Source organism: Botryllus schlosseri, chromosome 1 (assembly GCF_051294905.1).
Source record: "Botryllus schlosseri isolate E-star chromosome 1, Bs_hap1, whole genome shotgun sequence".
NCBI lineage: Eukaryota > Metazoa > Chordata > Ascidiacea > Stolidobranchia > Styelidae > Botryllus > Botryllus schlosseri.
Genome location: NC_137236.1, coordinates 7,541,520 through 7,556,322, shown reverse-complemented (window position 1 = coordinate 7,556,322; position 14,803 = coordinate 7,541,520). Strand labels below are relative to the sequence as shown.

Sequence of the window (14,803 nt, the reverse complement as noted above, 5' to 3'; positions counted from 1 at the left end):
ATTGTCGATATTTTCAGCAGAGCTTATTGCAATAAGAGCAGCGTTGGACTGGGTTACGGTAAATTGCTTTCCAAATTCTAACATCACAATTTTTTCAGACAGCAAAAGCGCTCTGACAGCAATTAACACGACCACTACAACTGATAACATCGTCATAGACATACAAGAACGCAACAACGCCTTGGCCTTCAATAAGAAATCAGTTTCGATGGTATGGATACCTGGACACAAGAATGTTGGTTTCAACGAGAGAGCTGATCAACTGGCGCGAGACGCAGCGAACGATCTACCAAACAACATAGAAAAACAGGACATATCTACGAACGAAGCCAGAACTCTGATCCACGAATTCTGCAAAACCAAATGGGATTATCACTAGACTCAAATCGACATTGAGTCGCAATATCGACGAATTTTTTCAAGCATCAATGATCATACGAACATGCCGCGGCTCTCCCGTAGAGAATCGTCCATTCTCATTAGGATGCAAACGGGGCATTGTCGACTAAACGCTCATCTGTATGAACTTGGACTTCATGAAACGGGACTTTGCGACACGTGTAATCAACTAGAGACGCTTGACCACTTTGTTATTTCATGCAATCGCTACGACCGAGCCAGGGTCCATCTAATTCAATCCGCACATAGACACAATATTCCACTTTCGCTTAGTTCGCTATTGAAAAGTCCTCACACGCTACAATCACTGTTAGACTTTGTTATAGAGACTTATAGTTGTATTATTGATCAAAATAGGCATGGTGCAAAAGGCGTCAGTTAGCCGAGAAGCACCCCCTCCCCCTATACATACATACAACAGCTGATCAGTGATCAATCACTCAATCAGCCTATTCCTTAATCTATTTTACTCAAAGTTCGGCGTTCGTCTGTCTGTATTGATTTTGACAGCGTACCATGCCGCAGTGAGTCATGAGAATGCGTATGCTACTTATCGATGGTGTCATGTCACGGTGTACTAACTTTACGGCTTTCATTCACGTATTTATGCGGTAATACATTTCCCAACGGCGATTTTGCAGCAGACTTATAGACAGCAAGCCGTATGTGTTGTGTCACAATCTCCAGTTTCAACTTTCAAGGACAAAATGTCCTATGTTGTTCCGAGACCGAATTTCCGAGGTTGTTATCGTTAGTTCTTCAAATTCCATTTAAAATGATGTTTTGGATTTAATATGACAGTCCCAATCTATGATATAAACTTTCCAGTTAGGCTTACGCAACACTCTCGAGTTCTAGACATTTCTGCTGATACAGTCAGGTCAAGTGCGTGTTGAATCTTTGATCAGCGTTTCGTTTACGCAATTGCCTTCAGACCAAAATTTATAGGTAACGCGACTAGGTTCGGCTAGACACCTGCGTTAAAATCACTGTTGTCGAAAAATTCATGTGAAGATCATAAAGTTACTTTTTTATGTTGTAAAACGTCATTGTGATGTCATGTTGATAAAATAAAGTGACTTGCAACCCCATGCCCCACCACCCAATATTATCACGAGCCGCCATCGCTATTCACCTGTACCCAACAGCACTATTCCTCACTATTGCGTGATTGCGGCCCGCGGCCTCTACGATATTTTAAAAGTGACCCGTGGCCTGTTTTGAGTTGGCGAGCCCTGCAGTTCTCCTGCATGTCTGAAAATTTGTTCCTAACGTTGCAGTCATGCCTGCGAGTTTTTGTGCAGATGCCTTAATATGAGGAGAACGGTTTTCTCTTTTCCAGTAACTCAAAACATCGCAGTCCATCCTCACACGCTCTGCTTCCGTCTCGTTCCACTTTATTCTCTAATATATTTTCATTGGTTAAATCTAAAGCAATCATAATCGTTTTTCATGTTGTAGTTAAGGGCAATAAAGTGAACACGCCTATGTTACCATCTCTTTTTGTTCGCTGCTTTTCTCTTTGATATCGAAACTAGAATGTTCTTCGCAGACTACAAGTTAGCCTAAACTATGCCAGCGTGGCTATTATTCGTCACAATAACTACTATAACTATACGGTGTATCTAATTACTGCGTTGACTGCGTGGCAATCGATTTCCCGGGTATTCTTGTTGACTCGCTGCAAGATGCGCGCCGCGGACATAGAAGGATTTGCAGGAAAACAGCAAATTAGATTAGAACTAAGATTAGAGCATAGGAACATTGGACAAATTAGATTAGAATTAGAGCATGGGAACATTTCACAAATTAGATTAGAATTAGAGCATGGGAACATTTCACAAATTAGATTAGAATTAGATTACTGGCATTTCGCTCTAATTTAGTGAAATTCGACAACTAGAATTTCCTAGTTGTCCAAGTCTTCCTTGGAGTCAGAGGCATGAAAACTATAGTGCCTGAAGTCGGAGTTTGTAAAAAGGACCCTGACTCCGACATCAACTTCTTTATTATGAAAACAATTGCCTTCATAAGTATCTATAAATTCCTAATAATAACTAAAATAGGATTTTTATATACCATCAATCACTGTTATTAGTAACGATATATTTATAAAATTGGTCATAATTTGCAAATTGCAATTCAGTAGCATATAGGAAGAAAATATGCAATATGCATCTTTGCGATGCAGTCACAAATCGATCCAATTTTTGGAATTATGCCATGATACTGTGACTAAGTAAATACACCGGCTGGTTTCGTTAAATTGTAAATTGATGTTGCTGCTTCCCACTTCACCAAATTAAAAATATTTATAGTGTAGCTCAACTGGTTGGGTTGAACAAATGATTATGAAAGACTGCAAGTCCTATTCCTTGTCTACTTCACTAAGTGTATGTCGACAATATACATATGCTATTTGAATACTTCCTAAATTTCGTTTCCAACCAATGTTTTTAATAGCTAGAGTGTGCTTGTAATCGTTTATGATTAACTACTCCCACAGCCATCTGCAGCGATAGGCTTATAAAATAGGCTACAAGTAGTAAAATATCAAATGATAAGTTCACCGATTGTTCAAAATCTACAATACAAACGAAATGCAGAGTTCAGAGAAAATTTTGACTTAGAAATCAATTTTGACAATTTTTTGATCTAGCGCTTCAAGTTTGGCGAAATTTTGACTTGTTTTGACCTGTCAAAAACATCGCCCTGCTAATCATCATCAGTAGGTACTTCAATGACAGTGGTTGACTCTATCATAATAATTGTAGGATAGTTTGATATTATGAATGAGACAATCATGGTGCAGATTGTGTGTCCAAATGTAGAGAAACATTCAGTGAAGATGATGGAAGAATTACATCGAATGAAGCAGGAGAACGATCATTGTGATTTCATAATTCAAGTTGGAGATGATGTCTATTACACTCACAGAAATGTATTGTCGGCTGGTTGTCCTTATTTCAAAGCTATGTTAAAGCACGATACAAAAGAGAGTCGGGAAGGAAAAGTTGTTTTGAAAGAGGTCGATTCTCAGTGCGTGAAAAACTGCATCGATTTCATATATTCGGGCAAATTTACGATTCCTGATGAAAAGATGAACGATCTTCTTCACGTCGCAATCATGATGCAGTTGGATGACGTGAAACAGGCAGTATCTGACGTTTTGGAGGAATCACTTACTGTAGAGAATTACTTTTCCACAAGAAATGTCGCCGATATGTATGGACTGGATGCCGTCTCTACCCGATGTGGAGCATTTTTTCATGAAAATATCATGGAACTATCAAACCAACCTGAATTTGGAAATACTGAAAAAACTAACATCCTCAATTATGTGAAGTCAGAAAAATCGAAGTTATGTGGAGAAGAAAAATTAGGATTATTGTTTAATTGGGTTGAAAAAAATCAAAAAAATCAGGAACATTTGCAAATGTGTCTCGAAGCAATCAAGTTTGATGAAGTCTCACCGTCATTTTTAGAACATCTTATGGAGTCAAACCAAATTATCAGCAATGACTTAGAACTGTACAAGCTGATCAATGGACATCTTTTGAAAACTTTAAAAGCAACGCACAAAATACACGACGAAATTGGCAAAGATGAATTGTTAATTCTTTTTGATGATAACGCAGATTTGATCCGATCCTTCCATCCAGTAACTGAGAAAGTAGAGAAGTTTCATGATGAGAAAATTAGGAATTTGAAACAATTCTCGGCGATTTCTCTGGACTCGTATATCTACATTTTATGCCAGGGGAAATCAGTTTACCGACTCAATTTTCAGAGGCAAAAATCAAAATGGGAAAGGATGAAAGATATGCTTTGTGACCATGGACAGTATCCATGTGCAATTTCTTTGTCGGGATCGATATTTGTCGTTGGAGGAAGCGGTCCTAAAGCAACGAGTGATGTGGAAATATTTACTTCCCTCGTGAATCAATGGATTCAACTAGAAGATAAACCTACCGCAATATCTGATGCAAGTCTCGTATCATTGAATGATTCAATCTATTGTATCGGAGGTGAAGGACGAGATGGTGTCATAGTTTCTTCATTCTGCAGATACACTCCATCCTCATCAGAGTGGGTTGATCTCGAACCAATAAAATATTCTGTTTGGGGAAGTGGCGCTGTTGCAGCTGATCAAAAGATATTTGTGATCGGTGGGGTGAGTGGAGGGCGCCAGCTCGAAAACGTAGAATGTTACGATGTTACGTCATCTCAATGGACTTCATTATCTTCTATGAATGATTGTCATGGTCGAGTTTCTGCATATCACATTGGCAATTGGATTTTTGCAGTAGCAGAATTCAAAACCCCTAATCCAATTGAAAAGTATGATACATCGCAAGGCAAATGGACTATAGTGAAACCAAAAGCAGACCAATGTTTTCAAATTTACAGATCCATATTTGTGAAGAGATAGACTGCACTCAGCAAGTGCAGCACATCACGAATTACTCTGAGTTGGAGACAGAATCTGTGTTTGAAAATAACGGGGTTTAGAGTTCGAAATGGGACAATTTTCGACCCCAAAAACCCACTCCCTAACTACGCCCTGGTTAGCAGTGTTGAATTCGAGCTAGCAATAGCTGCGAGAACGTCACATAACAGAACACCAGTATCACTATTCACGCCAAACTACACGCCTCAAAAATTTGCAAATGGAAATACTCTTGGCCATGAACAAACTAAATTAGTAGTTTGTACAAGTGTGCAGCTGAGATATGAATAAAAACAAAGAGGATGACAATTACAATTTTCAATTCATCAAGCTATATCCATCATAATTGCCTTGACGATTGTGCATTTACTTTTGTTTCAAATCTGCACAACTTTACGTTCAATTTTTCAAATTCTGTCATGTTTAAACTACTCTTCGGTGGATCCGTATCATTTGATGAATGTACTAGCAATAGTAACCAGTAATTTGGGAGAAATATACTTTATTACTTGTAAGGGAGTGCGTAATACTGCCGACAATTCTATTTCATGTTCCCCATCATATATTTAGTACCTTACTCAATATCGATATGGTCGATATGAGTCATGTAAGTGGTTGTAAAAATCTGTACTAAATACACTCTCGAAACCTGGAATTCTACATACGCTGACGGTGCAGACAGTTGGGTTGGTTTTGCCACATCCCAGGAGATATGTATTTTAAGAGCGTGAGGATTCGCCCGTATCATGCATAATAGGCGCTCAACTCAGATATCATGCCACGCATAACTAGCAATCTTGTTGGGTATGCAGCATACCCAGAATTTCGTTGCGCATGTAACCGACAAATTGTGCGATTTAGAATTAAGCAATGTATTTTGTAATGCTGCTGCTCACGTGAGCAAATCAGCAGCAATGCATTGCTCGAACGCGAGTAGTTAGAGGACGCGACAAAAGGCCATAGGCGCCAAACCTGGGTATGCATTCTATGCAATGCATGCCACGCATACCTAGGCATTTTTTCAGGCATGCGGCATACCTAGAATTCCGCTTGGCATGTATCAGCATAAATGCCTACTGTACTGTTTAGAACGAATGGCTCGGAATTAGGTCTTTGATTGTCGTGCGCTCGGCAATCATCGCTGGATTTTTTGCGTCTCCAATATCACTATAGTTCTACTGGCTTGAAGAATCGCATCTGCAATAGGCCCGGTGGGCACAATGCCATCGCTTGCCGGCATTGTCACATTTGCATTATTGGCTTGGTGAGCACGATTGCATCGCTGACCTACACAAACTCATGTGCAATGGGCCTGGTACGTAAGATATCACCGCTGGCCAACTATCGCATCTCGGGCCTAGCATGCTTTGGTTGCTATCTCTCGATGGCTTGGTGACAATGCCGTTAAGAATAGGCTGATTAGCGATTGTGATTAGAGAGTGATATCGGAAAACTGAATGACATTGAATGTCCACAGTCATGTGCGATTATATTGAATCATTGAACCCCGCTAATACTTGAACATAACCATCAGAAGTTGTGTGTGGAGGCTTGAGTAGTAGAAGACGAGTACGGTTTGAACCGCCTGAAATCGCGGTGCCATTATAGAGCAGATTCCGTAACAACTCTGACATTTTGACTTGCGCAAATCGTTACCGAGGTTACGTAATACGCGTTTATAAGCGCCGTATTCAATTGTTCGTGAGAGATCAGAGACTCGTTAATTGACAGCACTTCCGGACTCGTTGACAAGCTTATCAAACCACTAAGTTCGTCATCACGAGGAGATTTTATGATCGGCATTTACACATGCACTTTACCATAATGAATCGATGCTATACTAACCCTAATTGTCAATTCTGTCGCATTATGACGTTATTTCTTTGTGACGTCATGCAACCCGCATACTTGCACCTGAGGAAAATCAACGTCAAGCGCCTATGCCAGTGGCTCCCAACCTTTTTCGACTCATCACCCCCTTTTCAAGCTCACCGCCGATCATCGCCCCCCAGATTTTGTGAACCGAAAATCCGGTATACAATCTGTAATCATCGGCGGGTTGAATAGAAAAAAAAGGTCAACTTTCCGGCTCGTTGTCGAATTTTACACTTTTGCAACCAAATTTCCGTGGCTTGACTAAAAAAAAGGTCATTTCTCCGACTTGACTCCAATATAGCCGTTTCAACGCGTCATCGCCCCCCTATCGCCCACTTCGTCATTTTCGCCCCCTGTCGCCCCCTTTGTCCATTTTCGCCTCCCTACGCCGCCAAATCACCCACGTTGGGAACCACTGGCCAATGCACAGCGCAACAAGACCGAGATCTCGATAGCAAAGATGTCAATTTCCATCGACGCGAAATGCAACGATCGATTGTCATCTTCCGCTGTGTCCAAATATGATATCTGGTGCGCCGACCAGGACTGACGCGTCTGCTGTGATTATGACGACAACTTGCTCAGACATTGAACGGGTGCGGGTAAGAGTTCTGCCGAGGTCGACTTCAGAATTCTGATGCTTAAGTGTTGGAGGTTTACCTAGGCTCCTCCTCGCCACCTCATGCGCGTAAGCGATGTCTTACAAAAAGCCTAGAGGTGGGCCGTGCTATAAGTCGGCAGTTACGGAATATAAATGAAGAATATCGGCCTGGTGTAAATGACCATAGTCGTCGACAAACACCATGAATACCATAAAAACAAAACAAAAACAACGATCAAAAAATGGTGGCAAGCTCTGGATATCAAAAGTTCTGACTCCTCTGAAACTATTGACAATTGCTGAACAGAATCCAGAACAGACTTAGCATTTGAGAAAATAATTCCTGTGACTTATGTTTATTAGCCTTCGCTGAAGATGCGTATTCGTTTGTTCTCTAGGTAGGGTTGTCGAGGCGCGTGTCGACGAGTATGTTTGTGTGTGTTTTTTACGGGAAATCGTGATCTTACTAATTGACTGCACAGTCTGACTCGCAAGCAATCTCATGGGAACGTGAGATGTGAAGTGTATAACTATATATATATATATCATTCGTGCAAAGGAAGCCGATCTGATCGATGTATCAGTGCATGTACTTAACCCTAATGAACTGATGCTACCTTGGTAAATTTGAAATCAATTCAGCAACCGGCTGGCTGCGCCTGCTTAATATTATCTTAATTTTGTCACTATATACTGCTTGCGATTCGTCTCATTTGTCAATTCTGGCGTATTATGACGTCATAACCCTGTGACGTCATCGATCGGAGCAAAACTTCAGAAAATTAGACTTCAGCGCCTAGGTATCGTGTGATAGCCTACAAATGACACCATTGCTATAGAACAGAGAGGTTCTTGACCTCATTTTCACACCAGTGCTCCCCTTAGAAAACGTGGCGCTATGACGCCTTCTCTTGTATTACAATGCCTGTAGGTAATAACAGGATATGCTACGCGGATAGGTTGTGCCGGACACTACATTGAAGTTTTGCACGATTAGGAAGGAAACAGAAAATATGGCAGGTCGTAGAATTACAAACGTTTTGCGGAACCTCGTTAGCGATCACCTCTAGAATAAATAAAGTAAAATGCCGGTAATCTAATTCTAATCTGATTTTGCTCAAATTCTAATCTAATTTGTGTAATTTTCCCATGCTATAATGTAATCTAATCCAATACCAATAAATGCTACAGGGGAACTGTATAGTGCGAAACGAGTCAAGCTTACTGGACAAACATTTGTCATTCTCATGGTTATGAGAACGAACTCTGATGAACTAAACTTCATTCCATGCCCAAGTTTGCGCAAATTCAATAATTCTAATTCAATTTGGAAAAAATTGTAGCTATACTTATAATTCTAATCTCATTTGAAAAAAAAACACAGTGTAGCTAGAATTCTAATCTAATTGAATAGTGTATTCGTATTGAAATGCAGCCGTTTCAATGTAAATATGCTATTCAATTGTAGGCCTACTCTGAGGCTCTGTACCTCCAAGAAGCAATTCTAATCAAAATTTAGGAAAAACTGTTTAGTCACAATTATGATACAATTTGCTATGTGTTGCCCAAAAATGACCCCCTTTTTTCCAGTGTCCCTCGCGTTCATGAGGGACTTCTGACGCAGCACCAAATTGGCCAAGGATCAGCCCAGCAGCGGGAGTGATCCGCCAGAAAGTGCCCCAGGTCCCACCGTTGGTTTGGGTGCCTGTAGGAAAAGCCGGTTGATCCCGATGTAAAAAGGTGGGTGACGAATGTTGGTGAAGGTTGGGGTTGGGGGTGATTCGACATCGCTGTTTCTCGAGCAGATATGTCTAAGTATTTATCGTTAGTACTCAAAATGATAACTAATGTCGTAAATCTCTACTCGGGTATAAATACAAGTATCGATTTCCAAATGCGTAAAATGTAGTGCTGGGTACATACGGGCACAATGAATTGAGTATTAATCCTAATTATCGGAGTCGAGTGGTGGGAAGATGATTTTTCGAATACTGATATAGGCTTACATACATACTCTCCTTGCCACAAACAGGTTATTTATCAACAAGAATTGTAATGTCAAAACTATTTCTCACTGTGGCAGCCCAGAAACCTAGATTGGTCGTATCGTAGCATACGAAACATGTAGTACAAAATTACACACTTTAATGGAAATGAAATATTTATGTGAAGACGTGATCAACCCACAGCATTGTCACAAAGTGCAATGAAATAAACATGGTTGGAAAATATGCCAATTTATCTTTAACGTGACGTAAAACCGCCATTATATTATTTGTCACAGCATAAAAGATACATCTATGTACTTTAACGTTTTTTATACACTCATGGCGTCATAATTAGGGCTGGGCACAATGATTGGACTTTGGAGTACTCGAATCTGAATCGAGTATTAAATTTAATGATTCGAGTCGAGTAGCAAAAGAGGATTTTTTCGAATACTGAAATGATACGCTTCTCGCCACTGAAAGTTAATTTATGAACAAGAATTATAATGCCGATACTTATTTTCACTGTTGAAGCCTTGGAACCTTTATGGACGGTATCGTAGCATGCAATACATACAGTACAAAATCTACGAAGGTTACTGGACGCGGCACATTTCCAAAGTCATGGTTATCCCACAACATTGTCTCCAAGTGCAATGAAATCGGTATGGTCGAAAAAAAGACCAAAGTGTCTTTAATGTGATGGATAACAGTCATTATATTCTTTGTGGTGGCATAAAAGGTACATATTTGAACTTTGACGCATTACATTCTGTTATGGCGTCATAATGACTGATACTCGGATACCCTACTCGACTCGAAGCCTAATACATGCTTCAGAATGACTATCAAATAACTAGATTACCGTTGTAGTTTGTACAAGTCTGCAGCTGAGACATGAATGAAATAAAGTCGCCCACAATTACAATTTCCGATTAATTTCATTTTCAATCCATCATAACTGCCTTGAAAATTGTTCATATTTTGTTTCAAAGCGGAATAACTTCGTTGCTCCAGTTTTTCAAATTTTGTCTTGTGGAAACTAGTTTCTGTAGATTTGTACCATTTTATGAATGAAATAGCAATAGTAACCAATAATTTTGTGGAGATATGCTTCATTACTTGTACGACAGTGCATAATACTGACGGCAATTCTAGTTGATACAGCCCGTCATATATTTAGTTGCTGATTCAATAGGATATCTACAATGGCAATCTACAATATTACTTTTACTTTTAGTAGAGTAGTCACGCAGACTACATTAACAACCTCTGCCTACCGATCGAGAATCCGACATTCCATCATTGCGCTTACTCATCAGTTCAAGATGAAGTCATCCACAGAATTTATATTCAATGAGACGTAAAATAAAAATTCACAAGAGCTGTCGAAACTACTTGAAGTAAAAGTCGAGGAGCAAGATCAGAAAAGAATCAAAGTAAGTAACTTTACAAAGTTGCGTCACAGGCTTTGTTAGCCAATTACCAGTGATAGCATTAACAATATTTGCAAGTAATGCATAATGAATAATTGCGATGCAAATAGTTAGGAGTTTTGAAATGATATTCTTTATCACTAGTAAGCGCAACTAATTTCACTTTAGAAAATGATTCAAATCTGTCCAATGGCTACTCCCTACTTGCTAATTGACGAATCCTCGCGCTTAGTGCATGCTCTCCTTGAAAACTTGTTTAAAGACATGCGTTCATGCACTAGGCCTATTCTGTATCGATTAGTGGCGATTGTGGTTGACCTCTTCTGTGTGATGGGCAGTTGCATTGACTCTGGGCAATGTGTAATGATCAAGAAAACCTACGTCAATGGTTTTAACGCACACGACAACGTCTATTTGATGCCATAAAGATAAATGAGTAAATCGGACTGAAACGCGCCCCTGTGCACAGTAACAGATTTTCTGTAATAATAATATAATAATTTATAGAGCGCCGAATATAACAATATATCATTACTACACTGGGGCGCTGTACATAAAAGGCAATAAAATATAAAAGACTATGCGTTAAGAGAGCAATTTTGACATTTTTGTGCTCTATTCAGTTCAAGGTGACTAGTGGATAGGCTTACCATACGTAAGAGGATATGTCCTCTTTTTTGAAAGTGTCCTCGGAGGACGCCCTTTTGTCCTCTTTTTTGAGATTTAGTCCTCTTTTTTGAAAATTTAGGTCAGATTTAGAGCAAATTGCGAGTGATATGCCCCAAATCAGCACAGAAGTGAAGCTCCGGCGGGTATTTCGGAGTGAAAAACGGTTAATTTCGCGCTGAGCGAAAAGATGACCTTTTTTTTTAGTCAAAATTCACCGGTTTTTGAGAACTGCTCCGGTTTCGCAAGTTGCAAATTTCTGAAAATGTGTCCTCTTTTTGATTTCCAAAATATGGTAAGCCTACTAGTGGAAAGGTTTTAATAATAATTTACTGTTCTTTTGTCCACATGACATTGAAGTAGCAGTGCTAGTCTTATCTTTCCTGATTCATTGTAATGAGTTTTTGTTTCAGACCTTGTCAACTGCCACAAAACAAGATCTCCACATCAAGATTTTCGAGATCGTGATGACTCTACAGGTGAGTATCTGTGTAATTGTTGTAACATATCCAGAATTGGCAACGGTGTAGGATATAGCAAACATCCTGTCCGCAATGTTGACACTATCAGTGTGAAATGAAGCAATGCAAATCGAATGGATTTCCATACCATTATGTCATTTCTTGTAAGATTTTGCTATTCTTCGCATGGCACACCAGTTATTACACCGTACCTACACCTACATCCAGCATTTACTCATTCTGATTTGTCAAAGAAATCATGCAGTAAATATTGTGCACTGTTTTCCAGCAAATTCGGACATAGGTAAAGTCTGTTCGCTATATAGATATAATTCTGTTTCTAATCTCATTTGGAAATAATATTTAGCTATCAGTTTACTTATAATCTAATTTTGAAGACACTGTGTATTTACAATTTTGATTGTAATCGAGTCAGTGTCACAATTTGCTCCGTGTTGCCCGAAAAAAAACTGCCCCCCTTTTATTCCAGCATCGACCTCGTTCGGGATGGATTTCCGGCACGGCACCCAACTGGTCAAAGGTCGGCCTACTAGCTGCGGGTGATCCAACAGGAAGTTTCCCATGTCCCACCGTTGGTTCGGGTGCCTATATGAAAAGTCAATTGATCCCGATGTAAATAGGTGTGTGGAGGTTGGGGTTGGTGGTGAATCGACATTGCTGTTTCAGGATCAGATGTCAAAGTATTCATCGTCGCTACTCGAATAAAAGGATAAGCAGTGTTGCAAATTTCTACTCCAGTGCAAGTAGAAGTAGAAATCTCCAAATAAGTGAAGTGTAGGCCTAGTTTGCCGAAAAAAACTGTAAGTTTGAAGTTGTTGCCACTCGAGTAAGAATTGCAAGTATCACAAAAATTATTCCCACTACGTGAAGTGGAACAAGCAACTAGTTTTTCCTGAAAATCTATTAAGTAGAAGTGTAAGAGTATAAAAACTAAATCACTTGAGGTAGCTGTAGAAGCAGACAAAGCCTACTTGAAGAACTTTGAAAAGTAGAAGATCAGATTCCTATCATCCGTGCAATTTTTCTTTCACTGTGGGCTACCAAAATGAGTGCGGTACCCACGAAAGATGCCGATATTATGGGGATCGTCCCACACTGAATGCATGCGTGTATTGACTAGGGTTGTGATTCCTGGATTAAAATTTAAAACCAAGGATAGGTATTTTGCCCCTTAACCCAGTGATGTAGAAATATACAGTCTCAAGCCCCATTCATTCATTGTAATCCGACGTAAAATCGTGAGAGCAGTGAGAATATCATCGCTTACGCGATTTCTGATTATGGATACTCTGTTTGACCCTTCTATTTCAAATTTTTAGTTATTTCTTAAACCTAAACAAAACAGCCCAATGTTTGTGACAATGGTTGACTAAATGGTTTGCGGGCAATCAAAACGAGTCTGGAAAGTTTGATATCTTGTCTCAATCGGCTGATGTAAGCCATCAAGTTTTAGCAGTTATGAAGCAAAAATTATAGATACGAATATCACAAATTATATTTATGTTTCATAGACCTCGGTCGAAAACCACTGTTATACCGTGAGCGGGTAATCTAGAGCGCTGATTCGTTTTTTACATTCAAATTTCTAATACATTGCAGCCTTACCCATCCCTTCTGATCACTATGACTACGGATTCGACGTATTATGTGAACTGGGATGCGCAAGTTTTGAGTGATCTTTAAAATGATGTACGATTACGAAAACGAGTGAAGACCACTGGCGTAGTTTATTGTTGTGCCATAGTTGGTATTATTATCACGGCAATGTAAAGTGTTGAAGATGGTTAATTGATATTGTAACGCTGCGTTTAGAGCAGAGTTAGTGCCGCTTCAGCTCTGATAGATGCTTTCCTGGTATCCCTGTATTTCAATACAGTTAAACCCGGGATCGGGATCAGAGATGTACCTTAAAATCCTGTGATTCCAATACTAGTATTGACTGACCCCCTACTATTTTTGCAGATCGAATAGTACGTGAACCGGCCCGATCCTGTGCGACGTTCCAAAGCGAGGAAGAATGTGTCGGCTCAATCAAACGAAGTATTCGTAAAAGTCAAACCCCAGACCCCCTACCTGGGTCGCAAGTTGTCGTGACGACGGAATCAGACACCGAAAAAATTTCAAATTTTCGAGGGAGGACTCATTACAAAAAGCGCCTGCTTTACTTTGTTGACATCTAGTGACCAGGCGAAGCGCACTGCAGGCCACAAGTAACAATCCAAATCGAACCCCCAAATCAAACAATTTGTACCAATAAGGTGGAGACGGTCCAGACAGACTTGGTCAACTGGCCCTTTTCATACCGGGGTTCCGGGAATAAAATTTCTCGAAAATGTTTACCGGAACCCCTCTATGTGAAATAAATCTGGTTTTTCGGGGTGGTATGAACGCGCTTATTTTCGGAGATTTTTACTGGACCGACTGAGTACGAATAGCGCAGCTGAGTTCCCGGAACGCTGTCAATCAAACTTTTAGTTACGGTAACGCGCTGTTCATTCAGGCTGCTCGTATTTCGGGGTACGCTACCTGCGGCGTTTTGATATTCTTGTGTAACGGTGTTGGGAATGCATTATTCTTGGATTTATATTCTGTATGCTCACAATGCGTAGTCATTGACTACTAGTCAGCTCCTTTTTTCTGTGATTTTGCAAACAGAGCACGGCTACAAGGGTAGGATGCAGCATTGGGTGAGTCAGTAGGGGTCTCCGCTTTCCAGTGGCCACTTACTGGCCACAGATTTTTCTGTGGCCGGCCCCGAAAGCGTTGTCTCGTGGCCGGCCACAGTGAATTTCATGGCCAGTTTGTCATTTTTCCTTATATCTAGTAGGATCAAAATCCGCCCTTTGCATCCAATTTGACTATACTTCGGTAGATCTTCTTCTTTTGCACTACGAACTTGCCGGCGA

The 14,803-nt window shown here is 40.1% G+C and overlaps 1 protein-coding gene and 1 long non-coding RNA gene across 3 annotated transcripts in view; both read left to right on the top strand.

Annotated features, from left to right (window-relative positions):
• Nucleotides 1-910: 910 nt before the first annotated feature.
• Nucleotides 911-14,803, top strand: part of LOC145455441 (uncharacterized) — a 303,427-nt gene continuing 289,534 nt past the window's right edge. For both annotated transcript variants that reach the window (XR_013920346.1, XR_013920341.1), the window contains exon 1: nt 911-9,065. The gene's annotated coding sequence lies outside the window, so the exon portion shown is untranslated. The remainder of the gene's footprint in view (nt 9,066-14,803) is intronic.
• On the top strand, nt 10,531-14,519 carry LOC145433589 (uncharacterized). The gene is made up of 3 exons (XR_013913146.1): nt 10,531-10,752; nt 12,367-12,517; nt 13,860-14,519. It is a non-coding gene; the product is annotated as an uncharacterized LOC145433589 (long non-coding RNA).